The sequence below is a fragment of the Ovis canadensis genome, chromosome X (genome assembly GCF_042477335.2).
Source record: "Ovis canadensis isolate MfBH-ARS-UI-01 breed Bighorn chromosome X, ARS-UI_OviCan_v2, whole genome shotgun sequence".
In the NCBI taxonomy this organism is placed as follows: Eukaryota; Metazoa; Chordata; class Mammalia; order Artiodactyla; family Bovidae; genus Ovis; species Ovis canadensis.
In genome coordinates, this window is record NC_091727.1 from 63,106,479 (window position 1) to 63,127,739 (window position 21,261).

At 50.6% G+C, this 21,261-nt stretch overlaps 1 long non-coding RNA gene across 1 annotated transcript in view; it reads left to right on the plus strand.

The window, feature by feature from the left end:
• The first annotated feature begins 3,855 nt into the window (after positions 1 to 3,855).
• LOC138930302 (uncharacterized) overlaps positions 3,856 to 21,261 on the plus strand; it is a 34,012-nt gene continuing 16,606 nt past the window's right edge. The window contains exon 1 of the long non-coding RNA XR_011446149.1: positions 3,856 to 3,966. This is a non-coding gene — a long non-coding RNA (uncharacterized lncRNA). The remainder of the gene's footprint in view (positions 3,967 to 21,261) is intronic.

Below are 21,261 nucleotides of genomic sequence, written 5' to 3' on the forward strand. Positions count from 1 at the left end.
TAGGACCTGATGGTTTCTAATGCCTCAGTCCTGATACTTTATGCCTCCACTATTGGTGAAATTGCCTGACGCTTCTGGGACACCACTGACATTGCCAATCTATAACCTAAGTTTACAAGCCTCTGGATGAAGACGGAGGACTTTTCAACCTACATGTCAGCGTCTTCCTGAATCAGCCCTTCTGGCCAATAATAATAACATCCAGCATTGTTTGAGCATTTCCTATGTTCCATGCTAAGATATTTGTGGGTTTTTTCTTGTGTAATCCTCACAACAATCATGAAAGTCACATTTTACAGATGAGGAAACTGAGGTTTGATGAGGTTGGGTAATCTGCCACACAGGAAGGCAGCAGGATTGGGATTCTGACTCGGGCTTTCTACTTTCTTAGCCCTGTCCTTAACCACTCTGCTGGGTGCTTGCCTCTAACAGTGGTCTCCACTATGACTGCACATAGATTCATTTGACAGGTTTTAAACTTATTGATGGCTGGATCATACCCCCAAGAGATTCTGACTCAGTTGGTCTGGGGTACAGTCTGGTCCTTGGGGATTTTTTTTTGAAGCTCCCTAGATGATTCCATTGTGCAGCCAGGATTGAGACCACTGACCTAGAAACCCATCCCTCAGGTCTGAAGCTAATCTTGACCTGGGCCACCTCAGCCCCAACAGGTTTTTGGGAAAAGAGTGGGAACTGAAGGTTGAGATAGAGTCAAGACCCAGGGCCAGGAATGGAGGAGGAGTGGTGTGACGGGAAAGGATCTGGAATTCCTCTCATAATAGGCTGGGGTTCAGCAGGCACTATAGAGAGAATCTTGGGTCAAACTTGTGTCCATTGTGACTTCCTTGCCCACCCCACACAGGCATACATGTGTCCTAACCATAAAACTTGCTGTCCAAGGGGAGTGCATATCTTCCTCCCAAGATTGATCCTCTTAAATCCCCCTCCCACCCAAAGCCTTGGATGCTGCTTCCCATGTGCTCAGACCCTGGCTAGAACACTGTTGTCAGTGCAGGGTATGTAGAATCCTATGACTGTTGTCAACAGACAGTCACCCACCCCCTGGCCTCTTGTCACTGGACCTGCGTCTATACTGAGTCTGACCAAGTTAAGGGTTTACATCTCACTGGACCAAGCTTCCTGCTTGGGAATCAGGTTCCTGGCCTCATGTTCCCCAGGGACTGGTCTCCTTCCTCCCCACCAGTCCTGATGGCCAAGGTCACAGCAAGCCTTACACACAAGCCCACTCAAATTATGACATGACAGGGTCAGGCAACTTCTTTCCAGAGGACTGGAGTGCTCTTTTGAAAGCAGTGCCAGGCCAGGGCAGTCTTCTGCCCCTAGAAACTGCGTGCACGCATGCCAGGGTGGGGTACCCTTCAGGTGGAGAGGGCCTGGTCAGGGGAGGAAGGCTGGGAACTGCTGGGTGGGCCAGGTGGGTGTGGAGGAATTCTCTGTCCAGCTGCACATCTTTATTCATAATGCTTGATTGTTCCTGGCTAGGGAGCTGATCATGCTGTGTTGGGGCGGGGGGAGCCCCGGGCAGGCGGGCAGGCGGTGGGCTCACTCGGCTCCCTTCTTCTGTAACTACAGTGGGAGTGGGGGTGGCCGTGAGCCTAGGGTTCTCAGGCTGCTCACAGCTGGTCCCGATTTGTGGACAATGGGAACTCAGCTCACAGTGCATATCCCATCCGAGCCCCCAGCTCAGTCTGGGACTGCTGGAAGGCTTGCACAGGAATGTGGGGCGGAAAGGCTCAGAGAGCATGCTGCAGAAGAGACTTTGAGAAAAAACTCTGCCAGAGAGGGGAGGGGAGCAGCATGGGGGAGGGCGGTGGGAATGGGGTATGCCAACTGACTTCTGCCCACTGACCTTGCTGAGCCAGGCAGGGCCTCAGCAGTGATCTCCACTTCTGCAGCTTTAGAGCTCATATTGCCTCCCCACTGGGGGAGGGGTGCCAGCTAACACCCTTATAGGATCAGGGACTCCGCCAAGGGCACACGGAGTCCGCAGCACATCCGGGACTGGCAGCCAGGAGATCAGACCCCAGGCCAAGCTATTCCTGCTCCTAGAGCCGGCTGGTGCTGAAGCTCCAGTCCCTGAATCAGTGCCCAGGCAGCCTGAGCCTTTGTGGACCCAGCTTCCACGGGCCTGCCAGAGAGTGCCTGGGGGTGACATGGAGTCCTGTGGTCCTGGCCCAGCTCCCTCAGAGTGGTGACTCCCTCCATCCCCTCTGCCCTGTCAGGCCTGGGGGCATCTGGGCTATTCTGAGGGGATCTAGATCTGGGCTGAGCCAGATGGGGTGGGGGAGATGTGGGGAAATGGAGATGGGAGGAGTAATAATAATAGCCCAGCATGTTCTCGTCACAGCAGAAAAAAAACTGCAACTGTGGTGATGAATGGTAACTAAATTTATTATGGTAGTCATTTTTCAATATATGTCTATAAATAAATCATTATGTTGTACATCTAAAACTAATACAATGTTATACATCAATTATATCTCAATTTTAAAAATAGTCCAATATATTGAGCATGTGCCAGGCACAGTTTCTAAGTGTTTTATACATATGATCTCGAGTCATCATCACAGGCACATACGAGGCAGCTGTGGTCATTAACTCCGTTTTAGAGATGAGAATAGTAATGTTCAGAAAGGAGAGATAACCTGCTCAAGGTCTTATGACTAGTGATTTACAGGGCAGAGATCTGAATCCAGGACCATCTGACTCCCAGATGAAGGTTCTTACCATTTAGCTGTTCTTATGAATGCTTCGGGCTATGAGAGCTTTTGAAATGGCATCTAATTCATGTCATTGAACTAGAGGAGGAGTCTCAGTGCCCACTCCAAAGGCACAGATTGAAGTTAATATTTTTTAACTTTTTATTCTACAGTGGAGTTGCTCAGTCATGTCTGACTCTTTGGGATCTCATGGACTGTAGCCTACCAAGCTCCTCCATCCATGGAATTTTCCAGGCAAGAGTACTGGAGTGGGTTGCCATTTCCTTCTCCAGGGGATCTTCCCGACCCAGGGATTGAACTCAGGTCTTCTGCATTGCAGGCAGACGCTTTACTGTCTGAGCTACCAGGGAAGCCCATTCTATAGTGGAGTATAGTTAATTACCAATGTTGTGATAGTTTCAGGTGTACAGCAGAGTGATTCAGTTATACATATACATGTATGTATTATTTTTCAAATTCTTTTCCCATTTAGGTTTTACAGAATATTGAGCAGAGCTCCCTGTGCTCTACAGTAGGTCCTTGTTGGTTAACCATTGAAAGTAGAACAGTGTGTACATGTCAATCCCAAACTCCCAATCTATGCCTCCAATATGCTGGCCACCTAATGAGAAGAACTGACTCATTGGAAAAGACCTTGATTCTGGAAAAGACTAAAGGCAGGAGAAAGGGACGACAAAGGATGAGATGGTTGGATAGCATCACTGACTCAATGGACATGAGTCTGAGCAAGCTCCAGGAGTTGGTGATGGACAGGGAAGCCTGGCATGCTGCAGTCCATGGGGTCACAAAGAGTCAGACACGACTGAGCAACTGAACTGAACTGAACGAATCCTCCCCCACCAATTCTGTCCCTCCTCCCCATTCACTTTTTAGGTCTGTAAGTCTGTTTCTGTTTTGTAAATAAATTCATTTCTATCATTTCTTTCATATTCCACATGTAAGATATAGCCAGACAGAGAAAGAGAAATATCATATGAAGTTAAATATTTAAAAGCCCTGTGGGGAGCTGGCAAATGCCCTGTGAAGTACCCTCCTGCCTGGAGATGGCAGCCCCTGCTCCAGAGAGAGCAGGGGAACGCAGGTCACTTGTCTTGCGGATGGAGAGGCTGAGGTCAGCCCATGAGGAGGAGGAATGGGGTAGACATTCCAAACATCTCCCCAAGGCTAAGCTGGAGTGTTGTGAAAGGCGAGCTTGGCACCAAGCTGGGCTCCTGCTTTGGGAGAGGTAAGTTACTAAGAGACCAAGAATTCTGAGAGAGAGAGAGAGAGCAAACTAGAGTTAGTTCATTAGGAATATTTGGGACCTTTGTAAAGACACAGGGGCCTCCCTGCCCTGGGCAGCTTTGTCTGTTGCCTAAGCAATCGTCCATTAAGGCAGCCTGGGCTGGTGATGGGGCACAGGCCAGCAGGCCTCCAGCCCCTGTGCAGTGCTCTGGGAACAGCTCAGCTGGGTCTAAGCCTGGGAGGGCACTGGCCAGAGGCAGAGGCAGGCAGTGGAGGAACCCTTCTGTGCCCATGTTCTGCACAGAGTGCTCCAGATTCATCCCACCAGCCTTGCAAAGTGGATGCACTTCATGTGGCTCATGTGGGCCCTGAGGTCCTAAGAGGGGTTTAGCTGGAGGCCACAGGGCTCCTGAATTGCCGAGCCAGGACTGGAGGCTGGGCTGTGCTTGGTCCTTGGGCCAGCAGCCCTGGGTACTGGAAGGGAGGCCTGGGTTTCTGTGCCTACCTCTGACCTGGCCGGCTGGGCCAGGGCAGGGCTGAGCTCGAGGAAGAGGGCTGCAGGCTGCCAGGAGGGAGAGCTGTGTGTGTTTGTGTGTCTCTTTGTGGGCGTGTATGTGCCTGTGCGTTTCTGTGTGTGTGTCTCTCCCGGCGGCTGTTCTGCTTCCTCAGCAGCCTTTCCCTCCCCCCTCCACTTCGTTTCTCTTTCTTCTTCTCCTTATTCCTCATTGTCGTCTTCTTTTTTTTAATGAGACTTAATTAGCGTCGAGTCCCTCCTCCAGCTCCCTCTCCGCCCCCTCCCCGCCCTTGCCCTCCCCTCCTCTTCTCCCTTCTTCCCGAGGTACAGGCCAAACGATCTGACAAATGCACTTGAGAACAAAGCGCCAGGCTAATTCGAGGCCTGCTCAGGAAGCAGGAGCTGAGCTGAGATAATGGGTCTGAAATAGCCCAGCATGATTATGCTTCCTCAGCCTGTGGCCAGGCGGGTGCAGGCTCGGGCGGGCAGGCGGGTGGCGGGTGGACGGGTAGGCGCCGAACGCCTCTTGCCTGAGTTCCCGCCCGTGGGAGCCTCCAGGCCCAGTCCTGATCTCTTCCTTTAAAGCCTTCCTGATGCCCCCAGGGGTGGGGGTTGAGGACCAACTTTCTGCAGCAAAGTCAGTTCTCCACTGGCCTTCCCAGGAGCCTCTGTCCCTCCTGGGGACCTTCAGACCCTAGCAGGGACAATCGCAGATCAGCAGGGGGGCGGACACTGGACCACAGTCACCTGACAGGTTGATGGCAAAGGTGCATCAAGGGTCCAAGAGGCCAGGCCCCCTGGCCTCAACTCACCTAGCTTGGTGGTACTGTCCCCATCCCGTCTTGCCAAGTCGGGAGTGTGAGGGGTCATCATAGAGCAGGGCTTGAGCACCTGGTCAGAGCCCTCTAGGAACTCGAGAACTGGGAAATATGGAGCCCTCTGAGGTGTCCAGAGAAGAAGGGGTAGCTGGGTGTGTTCTGACATCCCAAGCAAGACAAGACTGGCATGGTGCCCATCAGAGGGGTGCGTCAGATATCACTTGCATGTTCTCTGCCTTGGCTTCCTGGAGCTTGTCCAGAACTTGAGGTCAGACTGAGGGAGGAACATTCAGGAGGATGGGACAATGATAAGCAGGAATCACCCTCCACAACCCCTACCCCATCCCATCCCCCTTACCCTGGTGCATGCTTTCATTCCGATCCAGACATGGCCTGGAGGCCTGAAATGAGAACAGTCATGGATCTTTACTCCCTACGCCCAGTTGAGTTCACTGCCCTTCCCAGACCCAGCGACCAGTGACCTGTGTGTGGACATGTATTCATTTTGCTTCATTCATTCTCCCGATATGCATTTCTTAAGCTCCTCCCAGCACCAGGCTCAGTGCCAGGCCCTGGGGACTCACAGGCAAATTGGACAGAGGCCCTACTCTCAGGGGCCTTTAGTCTGGTGGGGGTGACAGACAAAAACTGAGAGAATACAGTACAATGAGATCCGTGTGGTGACAGTTGGAGTCCAAGAAGCTGTGAGAGCTGAGAGGATCTCAGGGCGGGGGCTCAGGGAAGGCTTCACAGAGGAGGTAACATTTGAACTAGGCTTGAAAGATGAATAGGGCTCTGCCAGGGTAAGGATGGAGGGGGCTAGAGATTTGCTCCTTTCAAGGCACAGGGGAACTGGAATGTGAAAGTGCTAAACCAATGTTTCTAATGTCTTAATGCTTGTTTACAACCCCAGGATCCTGGGGCTGGAAGGAGGCAGATGAACAGGAACAGTTGGGCTGAGCCAATGGGCCCCACACTCGCATACAGACCTGCTGGGCCACTGCCCCTACCCTGAGAGTGATCTGACCTGACACAGGACTCCAAGTTCACTCCCTCTTCAGAGCAGCAGAACTGACCTCTCCATTCCTCCATCAATCCTTAGCCCTAACCACAATGCTGGAATCCAGACCTCAGCCCTTGACTCCTGTTCTCCAAACAGAACTCTAGGCCTTAGCCTTTTGGTTTACACTGTATACTTTATTTCTGAACCTGTTGTGCCAACCTGCCCTCAGTCCTGCATCCCCTCTCTAACCTCCAGAATCTCAGTGATGCCCTTGCCATCCGCACAATTGCTTTAGATGTAGCAGGCTGTGGAGTAAACACCTTCTTTTGGTGCTTTTCTACCTCTTGAACTGTTGCAGAACTTAATATAACCTTCCTGGCTTTTCCTGAAGCAAGATCTCTGAAAGAGCCCAGTCCGGGCTTTCTGAGCACGCATTAGAATTCTCGGGCTGTCTCCCAGAGCTACTGTATATGGTTGTGCAGGTTGCAAAATGCACAAGGGTATCTGGCCGAGAGTGTGAGTGAGGGCTGAAATCCAGCCTGCCTTCTCTTTGCCAATCATATGCACATGGGTGCATGCTGCACCTCTTTCTAATTAGCACAGAGGTGCTGAATGCCATGAGGGGTCGCTTCTCTCCTCCCTCTGTCTCCACCATGACCCAGCCTCATCTTTGCATTGGAGAAAGGAGATGGGAGATGGTGAATTCTGCAAGGCCCTTTCAGCTGAGAAAACTAGGTTTGTGAGCTGCAACAAATATCTGGTGAGCAGGGCCAGCTCCGGGACAGAGGCTGTTCCGGGCTGTGCAAAGGGACTGTGAGTGAGGATTAGAGAGAGGAAATGAAAATTGGGGATGGCCCTCAGGGGAATTGACTGCAGATGATGTCAGAGAGGAGGCTGCCTCCTGGAGAGCAAGGGACCCGAATGCAAGGCTGCAGAGATGGGGGTGGGGGTGGGGAGGTGTGGGAAGGAGGGGGCTATCTCCAGTGTCCCCAGCAGTTAGGCAGGCAGCTACCTTCAAGGCCCAGGCCCCAGTCGGCCCACCTGGCTTCCTGACCCCTAGCCGCCTCCTGGCTCTTCTGGCACCTTGGGAGCTGAGGAGGCACATTCCTGTGGAGGCCTCCAAGGACCCTGGGTGGAGGGCAGGGAAGAGGGAATCATGAGGACAGGGTCTTACCTCCTGGAAGCACATTTCCCAGCTGGCGAAAGGACTCACTCCTCCAAACATGGATATATTCTCTCAGCCATGTTACAAGACGTGTGTGTGCTGTGCGTGCTTAGTCACTCAGCTGTGTCCGATGCTTTGTGGCCCCATGCACTATAGCCCGCTAGGCTCCTCTGTCCATGGGGGTTCTCCAGCCCAGAATACTGGAGTGGGTTGCTGTTTCCTTCTCCAGGGGATCTTGCCGACCCAGGAGTAGAACCAGGGTCTCCTGCATTGCAGACAGATTCTTTACCAGCTGAGCTACCAGGGAAGCCCATATTACAAGATAGGTATTATTATTACTATTTTTCCCCCATTTCACTCCCCTGTCAGCCATGGACATGAGCTGAGAGCCAAGTGTCACCCGTTAATGATCTCCAAAGCTCAAAACACTCTGTTTTGGAAGGATTAACTCCATTCTGCAGATGAGGAAAACTGAGGTCACATACAGCTATTAAATGGGAGAGTTGTCAATGACAGCCTTGGAGCAGAGCAGGGAGGGAGGAATGTTTTGAAAGAAAGCAAGCAAGAACGCCTATGTGTGTGTGTGTGTGTGTGTGTGCATGTTCGGCAAGGGGCCAGGATGCCTCACAGAGCACCCACGCCATCTGGTCAGAGAAAGAGAGCTGGGAGGGCCCAGCTGGAAAGTGGCTTTGTGATGGGTGGGGAGGGCACTGGGTGGTAGGGGGGTCTGGTAGTGTGGCTAGAAGGTTGTGCCATGGAGGAGGGCAGGCTCCATTTATTGATATTTCCCCCTGAGTTTGCGAAGAGCTCTTTCTTCTTTTTCGGAGGCTGGGCTTTTTCTCCAAGGCTCCGATACTGCCTGCCCCTCTCTGGGAGATCCTCCTGCTCCCAGGTCCCCAGCTGGTGCCCCCAGTATTGCTCCCTAATTCCAGCAGGGCAGGCAGCGTGCCCGCATGCCCAATTGGTTCTTCCAGCACACACAGGTAATTCATCTCAGCCTCCTTTCCAGGCCCCTGCCCCCAGATGTGCAGTCTTCCCAGCATCCAGAGGCCAGCTCACCCCACCCATATCACCGGCCAGCTGCAGCCCTTCATTTCCCGGAGAAGAGAGAACTAATAAAGGACAGTCTCTGAGCTGCAGCACCTCCCCTCCAATTCTTTCTTGCCACAGCCACCCCATAAAACTGAGGGGAGAGATATAAAGAGAGCAAGTGTGAGTGGAGATAGAGTTTCCGACTGAGGAAGGGAGTGGGGATGTGTGGCTAGGGCTGGGACAAGAGTGGGGCCTGACAAAAATGGAAGCCCCTGTTCACAGCCACTTTGGTCCCTATGCCAGCTCCAAAGGAAAGAAGGGTGATATGGGTCGGAAATAGAGGGTGACAAATATGCCAAAGATGGTGGGTTCAGTGTGGGCACCCAGGATGGGGAGTCTGAGGGCACCCTTACTCCCTTCCCCTTCCTTTCCTGGATCCCTTCCAGAACCCAGGAGAGTCAGGAGCTCTGGTCTCCAAGCCTTGCTCCACACCAACCCAGAATGACCTTGCTCTGCTCCTGTACTTTTCTCTGCAGGCCTCAGTCTCCCCAGCTGTGGAATGGGCTCTGCCAGCCAGACAGTTTTCAAGTCTATGAGTCAGGACAGGGTGTGCTGTTGGTTGTGCTCTGTGGGAACATGAGGGAAGCCCCTTGTTTCTCACCTTTCGCACCTGGCCTAGCCCTCAGGAGAAGGTGGGGTCTTCCAGGGGTCTGAGCTAGGTGCTCTGGGATGGGCAGAGTCTGAACTCTGCAGAAGGAATGCTCTGTCTCAGTCTGTTCAGGAGAAAGAGGTAGGAAAATCCTTTAGGCTACAAAACCCTCCCTCTCCCCACTCATGGGGTATAATACTCATCCATTTATTTACTCAATATTCATTTATTCACTCAGTAATTACTCAACAATTTATTGAGTGCTACATGCCAGCCACTGTTGCAGGTATTGGTGATAAAGCAGTGAATAAATGTGAAAACCCCTGCCCTCATGGAACTGACATTATAGTGAAGGGAGAGAAAGACAGTAAGCAGATATAAACCATAAATCAGAGTTTGAGGATGGGGGCCAGAAGCAAGGCCAAGGGTCTCTGGGCCAGAACCTCTCCTCCCTGGCATTGCTTTCAGAGAGGAGCCCTATGCCCTTCTCTCACAGCAGCTCCTCTGCCAGCTCTAGGCCAGATTGGGTTGAGTTCAGGATTTCAGGCTAGAGTGCAAGGACCAATTCTTCGGATCTGAATCCTGGACTAGGAATCCCTTCCTGCCCTGCTTACTGGGCCCTGCCTGCTTGAGATGGACTGAGATTAGCCCTTTGAGTGCAGCCTGAGCTGGCACTGCTGCAGCCCCATCCATGGCCAACACTGACCTTCCCAGTGGTAGGGGCTTGGTCTTCCTTCTGCCAAGAAGGGCATGATAAAGCCCTGGAGTGGGGGTTGTAGGACTAGGCCCTAACCCTCTCTCTGCCATCTACTCCTCAGCTGACAATGGGCAAAAGGTTAGTCACCACTTACCTTGCTTATTAGGAAGGTGGCACATGCGAGAATACTTTAGAATGTGCCTTTGCATGTCTCTGGGCTCTTGTTCAAAGTGGGGCTTCAGTGTTTATCGACAGAGCCTTTGCATTAAGACAGCACCTGCTCACTCCTTCGCCCAGCACACCCGTGGTTCCGGGAATGCTGTTGGGAAGGGACATCCAGAGCCATTGATCTTTGCTTGGCAGCTCTTACTCTTGCTCTTGCTCTGGATCTGTCATAGGCTGTATGTCCTGGGCCAAGTCCTTTGACTTCTTGGAAACCAAGGGGTCTTGTCTGCGAAGCAGACAGAAGAATCTCTTGCTCTGCCCTGCCAGAGGTTTCCAGTGATGATAAAGTCAGAGGCTATCTGAGCACTCAGCCAGTTGTAAAGTGGAGAGTAGATGGCACCAACTCCCAGGCCTCCAGGGCCAACAGGGTGTCAGGCTCCTTCCTTCCTCTCACCTGTCCCTGGGGTCTACCTGGGGTGGTTGTTCCTAGGACTTGATTCAGAAAAGGCCTAGCATGGGGGGAAGAGGTTCCCAAACAGTTAGGCCTACTGCCGCCAGTCCACAGCCCGCTCAGCTTGGCCTCAGCCCAGGTGAGAATCTGGGGCTCTGAAAGCATTATCCGCACCTGTTCTGTGTACCCTTGCTCACTCTGGGGAGGGGCAGAGGTGATAGTCATCCTCAGTGCTTACTGAGAAATGGAAAGAGAGAAACACAGAAAGGGTGCACAACCCAGAGATCCTGATGCAGAGAGAGAGGAACTCCCAGCAGCTGACAGAGGAAAGTGGGAGACAGGGAAGCAGTGTACAAGATGCGGACCGACAGAGGGTACCAAGGCAGAGGAACTGAAATCGGGAGAGATTGGCTGCATGTGTGAGAGACAGACAGAAACTGGGACACTGAGCAACAGATGAGGGTGAGAGCAAGATTTTGGAGAGAGACAGACTGAGACAGAGAGAGATGGAGGGAGCCTGTGAGAGGTTGATAAGTTAGAGAGCGGGCAAGTGTGAGTGCTGCTGTAAACCAGAAAGTGAGTCGCTCAGTTGTGTTTCTTTGTGACCCCAAGGACTATAGTCCATAGAATTCTCCAGGTCAGAATACTGGAGTGGGCAGCCTTTCCCTTCTCCAGGGGATTTCCCCAACCCAGGAAATGAACCCAGGTCTTCCGCACTGTAGGCAGATTCGTTACCAGCTGAGCCAAGGAGAGCAAATCAGTTTTCCTTCTGCTGCCTCCCCACCAAGGTGTGGGCTGCCAGGCTGGGGGAGCAGGCCTGTGCTAACCACCTTGACGTAGGGGAGATGAGTAGGGTGGGGTCACAACCTCAGAGTCTCTGACTTCCTCAGCCAGGAGAAGCCCTTGGGGCTTGTCCCACCTCCCTGCTGCTTCAGAGGGTGGCTCAGAGTATGGTAGAAGAGGGGCCTATGACCTGGACTTTCAGATGTTCAAGCTGGATTTAGAAAAGGCAGAGGAACCAGAGATCAAATTGTCAACCCCTGTTGGATCATCGAAAAAGCAAGAGAGTTCCAGAAAAGCATCTATTTCTGCTTTGACTACACCAAAGTCTTTGACTGTGTGAATCACAACAAACTGTGGAAAATTCTTAAACAGATGGAAATACCAGACCACCTTACCTGCCTCCTGAGAAATCTGTATGCAGGTCAAAAAGCAACAGTTAGAACTGGACATGGAACAACAGACTGGTTCCAAATCAGGCAAGGAGTACATCAAGGCTGTATATTGTCACCTTGCTTATTTAACTTATACGCAGAGTATATCATGCTAAATGCCAGGCTGGATGAAGCACAGGCTGAAATCAAGATTACCAGGAGAAATATCAATAACCTCAGATGCAGATGACACCACCCTTATGGCAGAAAGTGAAGAAGAACTAAAACGCCTCTTGATGAAAGTGAAAGAGGAGAGTGAAAAAGTTGGCTTAAAGCTCAACATTCAGAAAATGAAGATCATGGCATCTGGTCCCATCACTTCATGGCAAATAGATGGAGAAACAGTGGAAACAATGACAGACTTTATTTTCTTGGGCTCCAAAATCACTGCAGTTGGTGACTGTTGCCATGAAATTAAAAGACCCTTGCTCCTTGGAAGAAAAGCTATGACCAAACTAGACAGAATATTAAAAAGCAGAGACATTACTTTGCCAACAAAGGTCCATCTAGTCAAAGCTGTGGTTTTTCCGGTAGTCGTGTATGGATGTGAGAATTGGACCATTAAGAAAGCTGAGCACCAAACAATTGATGCTTTTGAACTGTGGTGTTGGAGAAGACTCTTGAGAGTCCCTTGAACTGCAAAGAGAAGAAACCAGTCAATCCTAAAGGAAATCAGTCCTGAATATTCATTGGAAGAACTGATGCTGAAGCTGAAACTCCAATACTTTGGCCACCTGATGGGAAGAACTGACTCATTGGAAAAGACCCTGATGCTGGGAAAGATTGAAAGCAGGAGGAGAAGGGGACGACAGAGGATGAGATGGTTTGATGTTATCACTTTATGGACACGAGTTTGAGCAAGCTCTGGGAGTTGATGATGAACAGGGAAGCCTGGCCTTAGTCCATGGGGTCACAAAGAGTTGGACATGACTGAGCGACTGAACTGAACTGATGACCTGGGCTAAGGAAAGGGTCCTGACTTGGGAGCTCTGGATTCAGGGTCCAACTCTGCCACTACTTGACTTTGAATCTGGGTTTGGGCCTTTTCCCTTTTGGGGCTCAGTAGGTCATTCTGTAAAATTGGTGTGCTTGGGGAGGGTTAGGGCCGGTGAGCTGAACTAAACAGTCTCTTCCTGTTGTAATGTTCTAGAATCTGTCTAAGCGAAAGGCAGGAGAAAATGAAATCTTGCAACATCCAGGAATGCACAGGCAGAGAATTTCAAGTCTGCATATGGACATATATATATATATATATATATATATATATATATAATTTTTTTCTGTAGAGAAGGCTAAGAAGTTAGATTCTTAGTTTCTGAGGGGAAGCAAAACTGGTGTCTGAGAGAGGGGGATGGAAAAAAGCTCCACAGAAGGACTGCTTGATCCTGAGCAGAGAGGGTCTCTAGCAGGTGGAGGAGAGCTTAGTTTGCCTGCAGGTGGGGGGACCACCAGGATCACCACAGAGCCCTGCCAGACTGCTTACAGGCATTTGGAGGGTTGCTGGGTAGGGGCTGGGCACCCCAGTAGCTGTGCCTTCCCTAGACAGCCTGGGGTCCTGGCTGTCACAGGTCTCAGTCTTGCTCCCTGCTTGAGCAACTGAACATTCCATCAAAAAGTCAAGGAATGTGGTGGGAGCCAGGATTGGTTCCCAAGAAAGGATCAGCTTGGAGAAGGCTAACAGAGCCCTGTCATGCTGCCATGCTGCTGGGGTAGGGGTACCCACAGAGATGACACAGCCACCACCCCAAGCGCCAGAGACCTGGAGTGTGGCAACAAAGATGGCAGAGCGTTTGGCTGGCAGGTTTCGGCAGAAGCGGGGGTCACCTCATGTAGGTCCTCTCCAATATGCTCTGTGCTTCTCTTCCCCAACTGATCTTGCAGACCTGCCCTCTGCCCCGACTCCCACTCCCAGAGAGTGCAGGTCTTGTTCTCAGTAGGGCTGTTGTGGCCTGGTGGGCAGCAGGAAGGTTTTGCCCAGCCCCTCCCCAGCTCCATGGCAAGGGGGTCAGACCTGCTCACAGCGCTCTCATTTTCAAAGTTAATAAACTGAGACCACAAAGAGGTCACAGCCACATCCTCCCTTTTCTCTTAATTTGGCAGGAGAAAGCAGCTCTGATTGAAACTGTGGTCCACTTGCTTGCACCATGGTGACTTTGTCTGGGGGGTTAGAATGCCAGTTTCTCGACCTTTGTTTTTGATCTCACTTGAGGGATCAAAAGAAAAGTTAAGTGGGCTCTACAGCAAAGACAACGAAATGTGAGATCGCAGCACTCATCCCAGAGGGAAGGCAGCTGAGACTCAGAGAGCCTGGGTGCTTGTCCACAGTATCCTGGCTGGTACAGGCACAGCCACGACCCTCCGTGTCAGGCGCCAAAGCGTCTGTTGATTTTCTTGGTTGGTTTGTTTTTGTCTTTCTCATTTTAAGGAAGGAGAGAGGATGATAAAAGTCATACATATACACTATAGAAAACTTGCGAACCACAGAGCGCATTACCAAGAAAACATCACCTAGAATTCCACTAACCGGGGAGAAATACTGTTAATTTGGGGTTATCTTTCTTTCTAGTTGTTTTCTTTCCCTCTGCATATTCACACAGTCCCTGTTTTTACCCACGAGATCATACTAGCATTCTGTTTTTCTTTTTTTAATTGTGGTAAAAAAAAAAATCTTAACAAACTTCTAGGCATACAGTATTGTTAACATAGGCTTTATGCCATACAGCAGATTTGGAAAAATTTTCCATCTTGCATAACTGAAACTTGATACCCATTGAACTGCATCATTATTTCCCCATCACCCCAGTGCCTGGAAATCACCATTCTACTTTTTGTTTCTAAGAGTCTGACTACTTTAGAGATCTCATACAGATGGAATAATGTAGTATTTGTCTTTCTGTGTCTGGCTTATTTCGCTTAGCATAATGTCCTACAGGTTCATCCATGTTGCTGCAAATGGCAGGATTTTCTTCTCTCTTAAGGCAGAATAATATTCCCTTGGGTGAATATACCAAATTTGCTTTATCCATTTATCTGTTGATGCATACTTGTTTCCATGTCTTGACTATTGTGAATAATGCTGCCATGGACATGGGCAGGGGCAAATATTTCTTTAAGATCCTGACTTCAATTAGTTTGGCTAAATACCTAGAACTGGAATTACTGGATCATATATTAGTCTTGTTTTTCATTTTTTTAGGAACTTCCATAGTGCTTTCTAAAGCAGCTTATGAACAGCATACGAGGGTTCCAATTTCTCCACATCCTCACTGACAGTGATTATTTTTTGTCTCTGTTGTTATAACAGCCATCCTCACAGGTCTGAGGTGATATCTCATTGTGGTTTTTGTTTGCATTTCCTTGATGGTGCGTAATGTTGAACACTTTTCATATACCTGTTGGCCATTTGGATGTCTTCTTTTGGCCATTCTGTTTTGTACCCTGAGTCTCCCATATATCATTAAACTGTAAGCATTTCTGTGTCATTAAATAGTTTTTGCACTGCTCTTTGCTTTACCCTGAAGGCAGGGATCTGAACTTGGAGAGTTTTGAGGTTCTGTCAAGCTTCTGTTGGTACTTGCTACATCAGCAGGTCTACGGCCTGGCAAGGGTAGAGGTGGGACTAAGTCCAGGAGGGGCACTGGAACAATAATAGCTAAGAGCATAAAGTAGGCAGCAGACAGCCCTAGGCTCAAAGTCAGATTTTGCCATTTCCAGGCTGCCTGGCTTTGGATTGGTCAGTTCCTCTCTGAGCCCAGGCTTACCCATCCAGAAAATGGGGATAATAGTAGAAACTATTTGATCACCCTTTTGTGTGGCCCCGCAGAGCATGTCGGGATTCAATGCACATGCCAGGAGGTAAGCCACAGAAAGTCCCTCAGGAACATCAGCTATTATTATTTCAGCAATGTCGGGAGGCCAGAGAAAGTCTGGAGGTCTCTATGAATAAAAGTGGAAGGAAGGCGGATACTAGCTGTGGAGGAGCTGGGAACTCTTCCTCTGACCTCCTTGTCTTTGTGGTCCTCATCCCTTTCCTCCAGCAGACTCTTCACCCTGGGGCTGAGGCCCAGACAGGCTCTGATGTGGCCCTGGCTTTGTGGGACCTCTGGCCAGAGTGCTTTCCTGATAGCTCAGTGGGTAAGAATCTACCTGCAATTGAGGAGATCCCGGTTCGATTCCTGGGTTGGGAAGATCTGCTGGAAAAGGGATAGGCTACCAACTCCAGTATTCTTGGGCTTCCCTGGTGGCTCAGCTTGTAAAGAATCCACACAAAATTCGGGAGACTTGGGTTTGTTCCCTGGCTTGGAAAGATCCCTTGAAGAAGGGAATAGCTACCCACTCCAGTATTCTGGCCTGGAGAATTCCATAGACTATATAGTCCATGGGGTCACAAAAAGTGACTGAGCGACTTTCACTGGCCAGAGTAGGGCTAGGCTGGGTTGCACTGTCACAGAGAGCCCTCTGTGGGCCTGGATTACATCTATCAACAACACCCTGGAGAATGTGAGCTTTTGATTTTGGCACCTGTTGGGAAAGTCACATGGAGAGAGTCTGGCCTGCCTGGCATCAGGCAGAACCAGGTTCACCTTCTTCTGGCTCAGAATTAGCTACTCAATTTAGTTTTATAGAGACAGAGCCAGCATCTAATATGGGGTTCCTGCCAGTCCTAGAGACTGGCTCTCTTCTTGCCTACGGGAGGAACTCAGTCATGGGAGGGCCTTCAGAAAATATTGAATCCAATTTTCTTCCCATTGTACAGATAGAGACCCTGAGGCCAGGAGGGGAGAAAGGATTAGTTCATGCGGCCCATCTCTTCCATGTTATTGGGTGGAATGGAAAGATCAATTAGTTCTATTCTAGCTTTTCTGGATATTATGGGTAAGTAGAATCAAAGGCTGCATGGGATAGAGCTTAGATAAGGCTTCCCCAGTAGCTCAGTTGGTAAAGAATCCGCCTGCAATGCAGGAGACCTAGGTTCAATTCCTGGGTAGGGAAGATCTCCTGGAGAAGGAAATGGTAACCCACTCTAGTATTCTTGCCTGGAGAATCCCATGGACAAAGGAGCCTGGCAGGCTACAGTCAATGGGGTCACAAAGAGTCAGACACAACTGAGCGACTAAGCAGAGCATAGCACAGGACTTTGCCAGGAAGTTCACCTACTTGGTTTGGTGGTTTAATTGTGTCCAGCTCTTTGCGACCCCATGGATTGTAGCCTGCTAGGCTCCTCTGTCCATGGGATTTTCCAGGCAAGAATACTGGAGTGGGTTGCTATGCCCTCCTCCAGGGGATCTTCCCCACCCAGGGATCTAACCCAGGTCTCCCGCATTGCAGGTGGATTCTTTACCATCAGGCTTCTTTGCAGGTGTAATCAAGAGTGTTGCTGAAGGAGTGGTTAGCTTCAGGGCCAATGGGGAGACCTCTATTTGCCCACATTGGTGTCCCTCCCTGGACACATACTGTCATTCAGTTAAAATCCTTTGGTCTGCTCTCTGCCAAAATATGAACTCTCTGGGGACCCCAGTTTATTTTCTCTGTAGCATCTCTGCTTGTCCCCTGCATATGTCATATCAGGGGCACAGCTTTGTGTTGGCTGCCTGAATCTGTGTGAATCAAGGGGTACCTGACAGGGACGGACATGGACAGAGCAAGTGGGCAGAGACACAGCCCAGAGCCCAGAGCTGCTATCTGTGACCTGACATGAGAGGACCTCTACCCCAGTGGTGGCGACCTGAGGCCTTTCCTAGGCTGCCTCAAGTACCTAGGAGTTGCCCAGAGGGCTGTGCCCACAGTCCCTAGGCCACAGAATGCACTAGAAGGGGAGAGGTTGGTCCATTCAGCCCTCAACTCTGGCGCCTGAAGCCACTTCTGAAGTCCAGACAAGTAGCAGTGGGCACTGCTGATGTTAAAAGCCAAAGCTGGGAGTGGGGTGACAGGCCTGGTCAGGAAGCTTTTCGTTTCTCACCCAACTTCATTCAGCTTCCATTTTTGATAATTCCTTCTTGGAGGCCAAGAATGGCTGACCCCTGGTCTGGATGATATTAGAGGAGAAGCAAGAGATAAAGTTCATGAATTGAGCACCAGTTATGTGCAGGCATTAGGGTAGGAGCTTCTCTTACATGGCTTTATTTATTCCTCAAACCACTGCATGAGGCAGGCATGATGGTCTCCAGTTCACAGCTGGATTAACCAAAGCCCAGAGAAGCAGAGCTGGGATAGAGCCTAGTTAGGTTGGATTTATCCCATAGCCAGTGCTCTATCCATTGCCCCATCCATGAGCCTGTCAGAGAGACTAAGGAAGCTGTTGGCCATTGAGGGTGGTGCAGGGAAAAGAGAGGGCCAAGGTTGGGAACACTCATCAGGGTCCATGGGGCACTGGCTGCCTTTGATCTCTTCTCTCTGAGTTTTCCAACCTGGCAAGCAGCACGGGGGACAGGGGCTGGGAGGGGCTGAAAGAGGTTGGGGGATAGAAGAAACAGGGCTGGAGGCTGCAAAGAGCTGCCCCCAGCCCCAGAAACTCCCTGCTTGGCCCCCTGCCAGTGAGGCGGCTTCGAAGAGACCTTCTGGGAATAGAGAGAAATTCATTAGCGGATGTGCAAGTCCCAAACCGATTAGTGATTTATACTCTGGCCTCAAACGGCAGGTGGCTTACGTTTATTATCTGATTTAGCCCAAAGGCCACCCAGTTCCACCCCTCCCTCTTTCTTTCCCTTCTCCCTGCGATCCTCAGGAATGGATCCTCAGCCTGATTTGTCCTAGGCCCTTCCTTTAGTCCCTGTAGCCTAGGCCAGTTCCCAGAAGAAAATGTGGTAGGGATGGGAGCGGTGGGGAATGACAGAGGGTAGGGTGCCAAAATGACCTCCTGAACAGCAGGAGGCTTTCTAATTTGAGCTCTGTCCATTCAAGAACCAAACAGGACTTCATTTCCATTTGGAGGCAGGGCAAGAAGAAAGTGGGGGTACTGAAGCAGCAAGGATGGAGGATAGATATCAAGGGGAACTTCTAGAGTACTTGAGCTTTGATTCCTTGGCTGCGATAAAAGTACATCTTGAGAAGGGATAGGCTACCCACTCCAGTATTCTTGGGCTTCCCTGGTGGCTCAGCTGCAATGAGGGAGACCTGGGTTCAATACCTGGGTTGGAAAGATCTCCTCGAGAAGGGAAAGGCTACCTACTCCAGTATTGTGGCCTGGAGAATTCCATGGACTGTATAGTCCATGGGGTCGCAAAAAGTCAAACACGACTGAGCGACTTTCACTTTGTACACTTTCTTTCTGGCTGTGGAAAAGGGGTTGGGATGGAAATGACACACAGCCTGGGCCTATAGCCAGTGGGAACTTCCCCACAGAAGATGCCACTTAAAAGTGTTATTAAACCCTCTGGACTTTTAAAGCAGAGAACAAGGTAACTATGAACACCCTTTAAAGAGCTATTGAGAGTTCCCAAGGGAGCTCTGTGTCTTTCTCACTCCCCTCTGCCTTGGATGGAGACATGTGGTTCCTCATCCCCCACTTTCCCTACCCCAACCCCCTCCCCCATACTGTGTTGATGGTCATTCCCTCCTCTCTCCCCCAGCCTAGCCCCCTTTTGGGCCCTGAGCCAAGGGGCCATCAATGATTTCTGGGCTTCTCTAGTGAAGACAGACAGCAGGGTCTGGCTCTGTCTGCCTCAGCTGAGTTCTTGGATGGCTTATGGCGAGAAAGAGGCTGTGGTGGCCTTGAGCTTCCATCTCTAATCAGCAGCCTCAGAACTGGACTGGGAACATTACTAGGTGTCATTTGCTCCAGAGTAGTGATAGGAAATGAGGTAAATTGATTCCCTTGCCCCAATCTGGGGAGCTCCTCTCCCTCCCGCCACCCATCAACACTGAACTCTAGGCTGGGTGGGAAAATTACTCAGCCAGCCTTTGCCCAGGTCTGAATGTTACTTCCCCATCCCCCATTGCACTTCCTGTTCAGGGCAGGAGACTCCAGAGTCCACCTGGATTGCTACTTCTACGGGTTTCCACCTTTAGGAAGTTCTTCCTGGTGTCTGACCTTAAGCCTCCTGCTGTAACCAACTCATTTATTTTTTCTGGTTCTGTGCAAAGAATCATGAGGTGAAGCTTTCTTATTTAGGATCACACTATAAGTGGAGCTTAGAGGACTGGGAAGCATTGACTGGACCAGGAAGCCTAAAGGGGCTCAGAGTCTGCTGAAGTGGGAGCTGAGGTGGCTGGCCCCTCTTGAAGTTCCTACCCTAGTCCTGTGAAAAGAGGCATCATGGAAAAGTGCTCAGTGCAGCTTCGTCTTAGCCCTGTGACCTTTGGAGTCAGTCGTAGAGCCCTGGTCATTTCCCTCCTGGTGCAGAGTCTTGTCTGGCTTCCTTGATGGCTCAGCTGGTAAAGGATCTGCCTGCAATGCAGGAGATCCGGGTTCTGTCCCTGGGTCAGGAAAATCCCCTGGAGAAGGGAATGGCTACCCACTCCAGTATTCTTGCCTGGAGAATTCCATGGGCAGCCTGGCAGGCTACAGTCCATGGGGCCTCAAAGAATTGGACACGACTGAGTGACTAACACACACACACTTAGGGTCTTGTCACTCATGATCTCTCCCAGTACCATTAGTCCTGCCTGTTAGTCAATTATTCAGCCAAGGTTTGTGTGCCCACCCTAGAATGAGGCAATGCTGACAGTGCGGGTGGCACTGACAGGAATGTGACCCAAGTGGCCAGGCCCTACCCTTCAGGAGGCTCCCAGCCTAGCAGCTCTTTCCAACTTTCCCTCCTTCTAGATAAACAACCTGGGCTGGGGGTGTTTCCAGCCCAGCTGAATTGAGTAATTAAAATCTCTCCTCTTTCCCTGACAGATGACCTCCAAGGTCCGTTCCAGGCCTATGACTCTATGATTCCAGCTGGGGGTATCCAATTAACCCTTGTCATGCTCGGCTGGGCTTCATGGGCTGTGGAGTGGGAAGGGGTAGGGATGCACACGGCAGATGCGCATGCCAGGATGCTCCGCCCCCTGCCACCACTCCCCGCTCCCCACCTCCCTCTTCCCCAAGCTGGTGCCAGGGTGGTGCTCCCCTAGCCTGGGCCCTGTGGTCAGAGTGGCAGGGGAAGGACAGATCTGTCTCTGGGGAGTTGCCTCTCTTCAGCCTGGTCCTGAGGGCTTTGCATAGTACTTGCCTGCTCTTTGGTTCAGGCACAGGCAGGATGTGTTCTCAGAGGAAGGCCTTGAAGGACTTGGCTGAGTTAGGGAGAGGTGGGAGCTTTAGAAGCAAATCATTGGCCAGTAAACAGATTATCCAGAAGCCTAACTTCTTGGGTCATATCTCCCCCCACCCTCCCAACCAGTGCCAGGGCAAGGCAGCCTCCTCCTGGTGTCTGGCTATTCTCCAAGGACATGAGATTTGGGTGAGGTTTGGACTTCGCTCAGGATGGTGGTGGAGCCACAGATGTGGCAATTGTCAGAGCTGGTGTGGGCCTTCGAGACTGCCATAAACAGGTACCTTATGGGCCACTTAAGACCCTCAGAGTGTTTTCTTTGGCTCACAAAGTACCTACATTGAGAAGAAATTAGCTGCCATCATTGAAAATTCACGAGATTTTTACATAA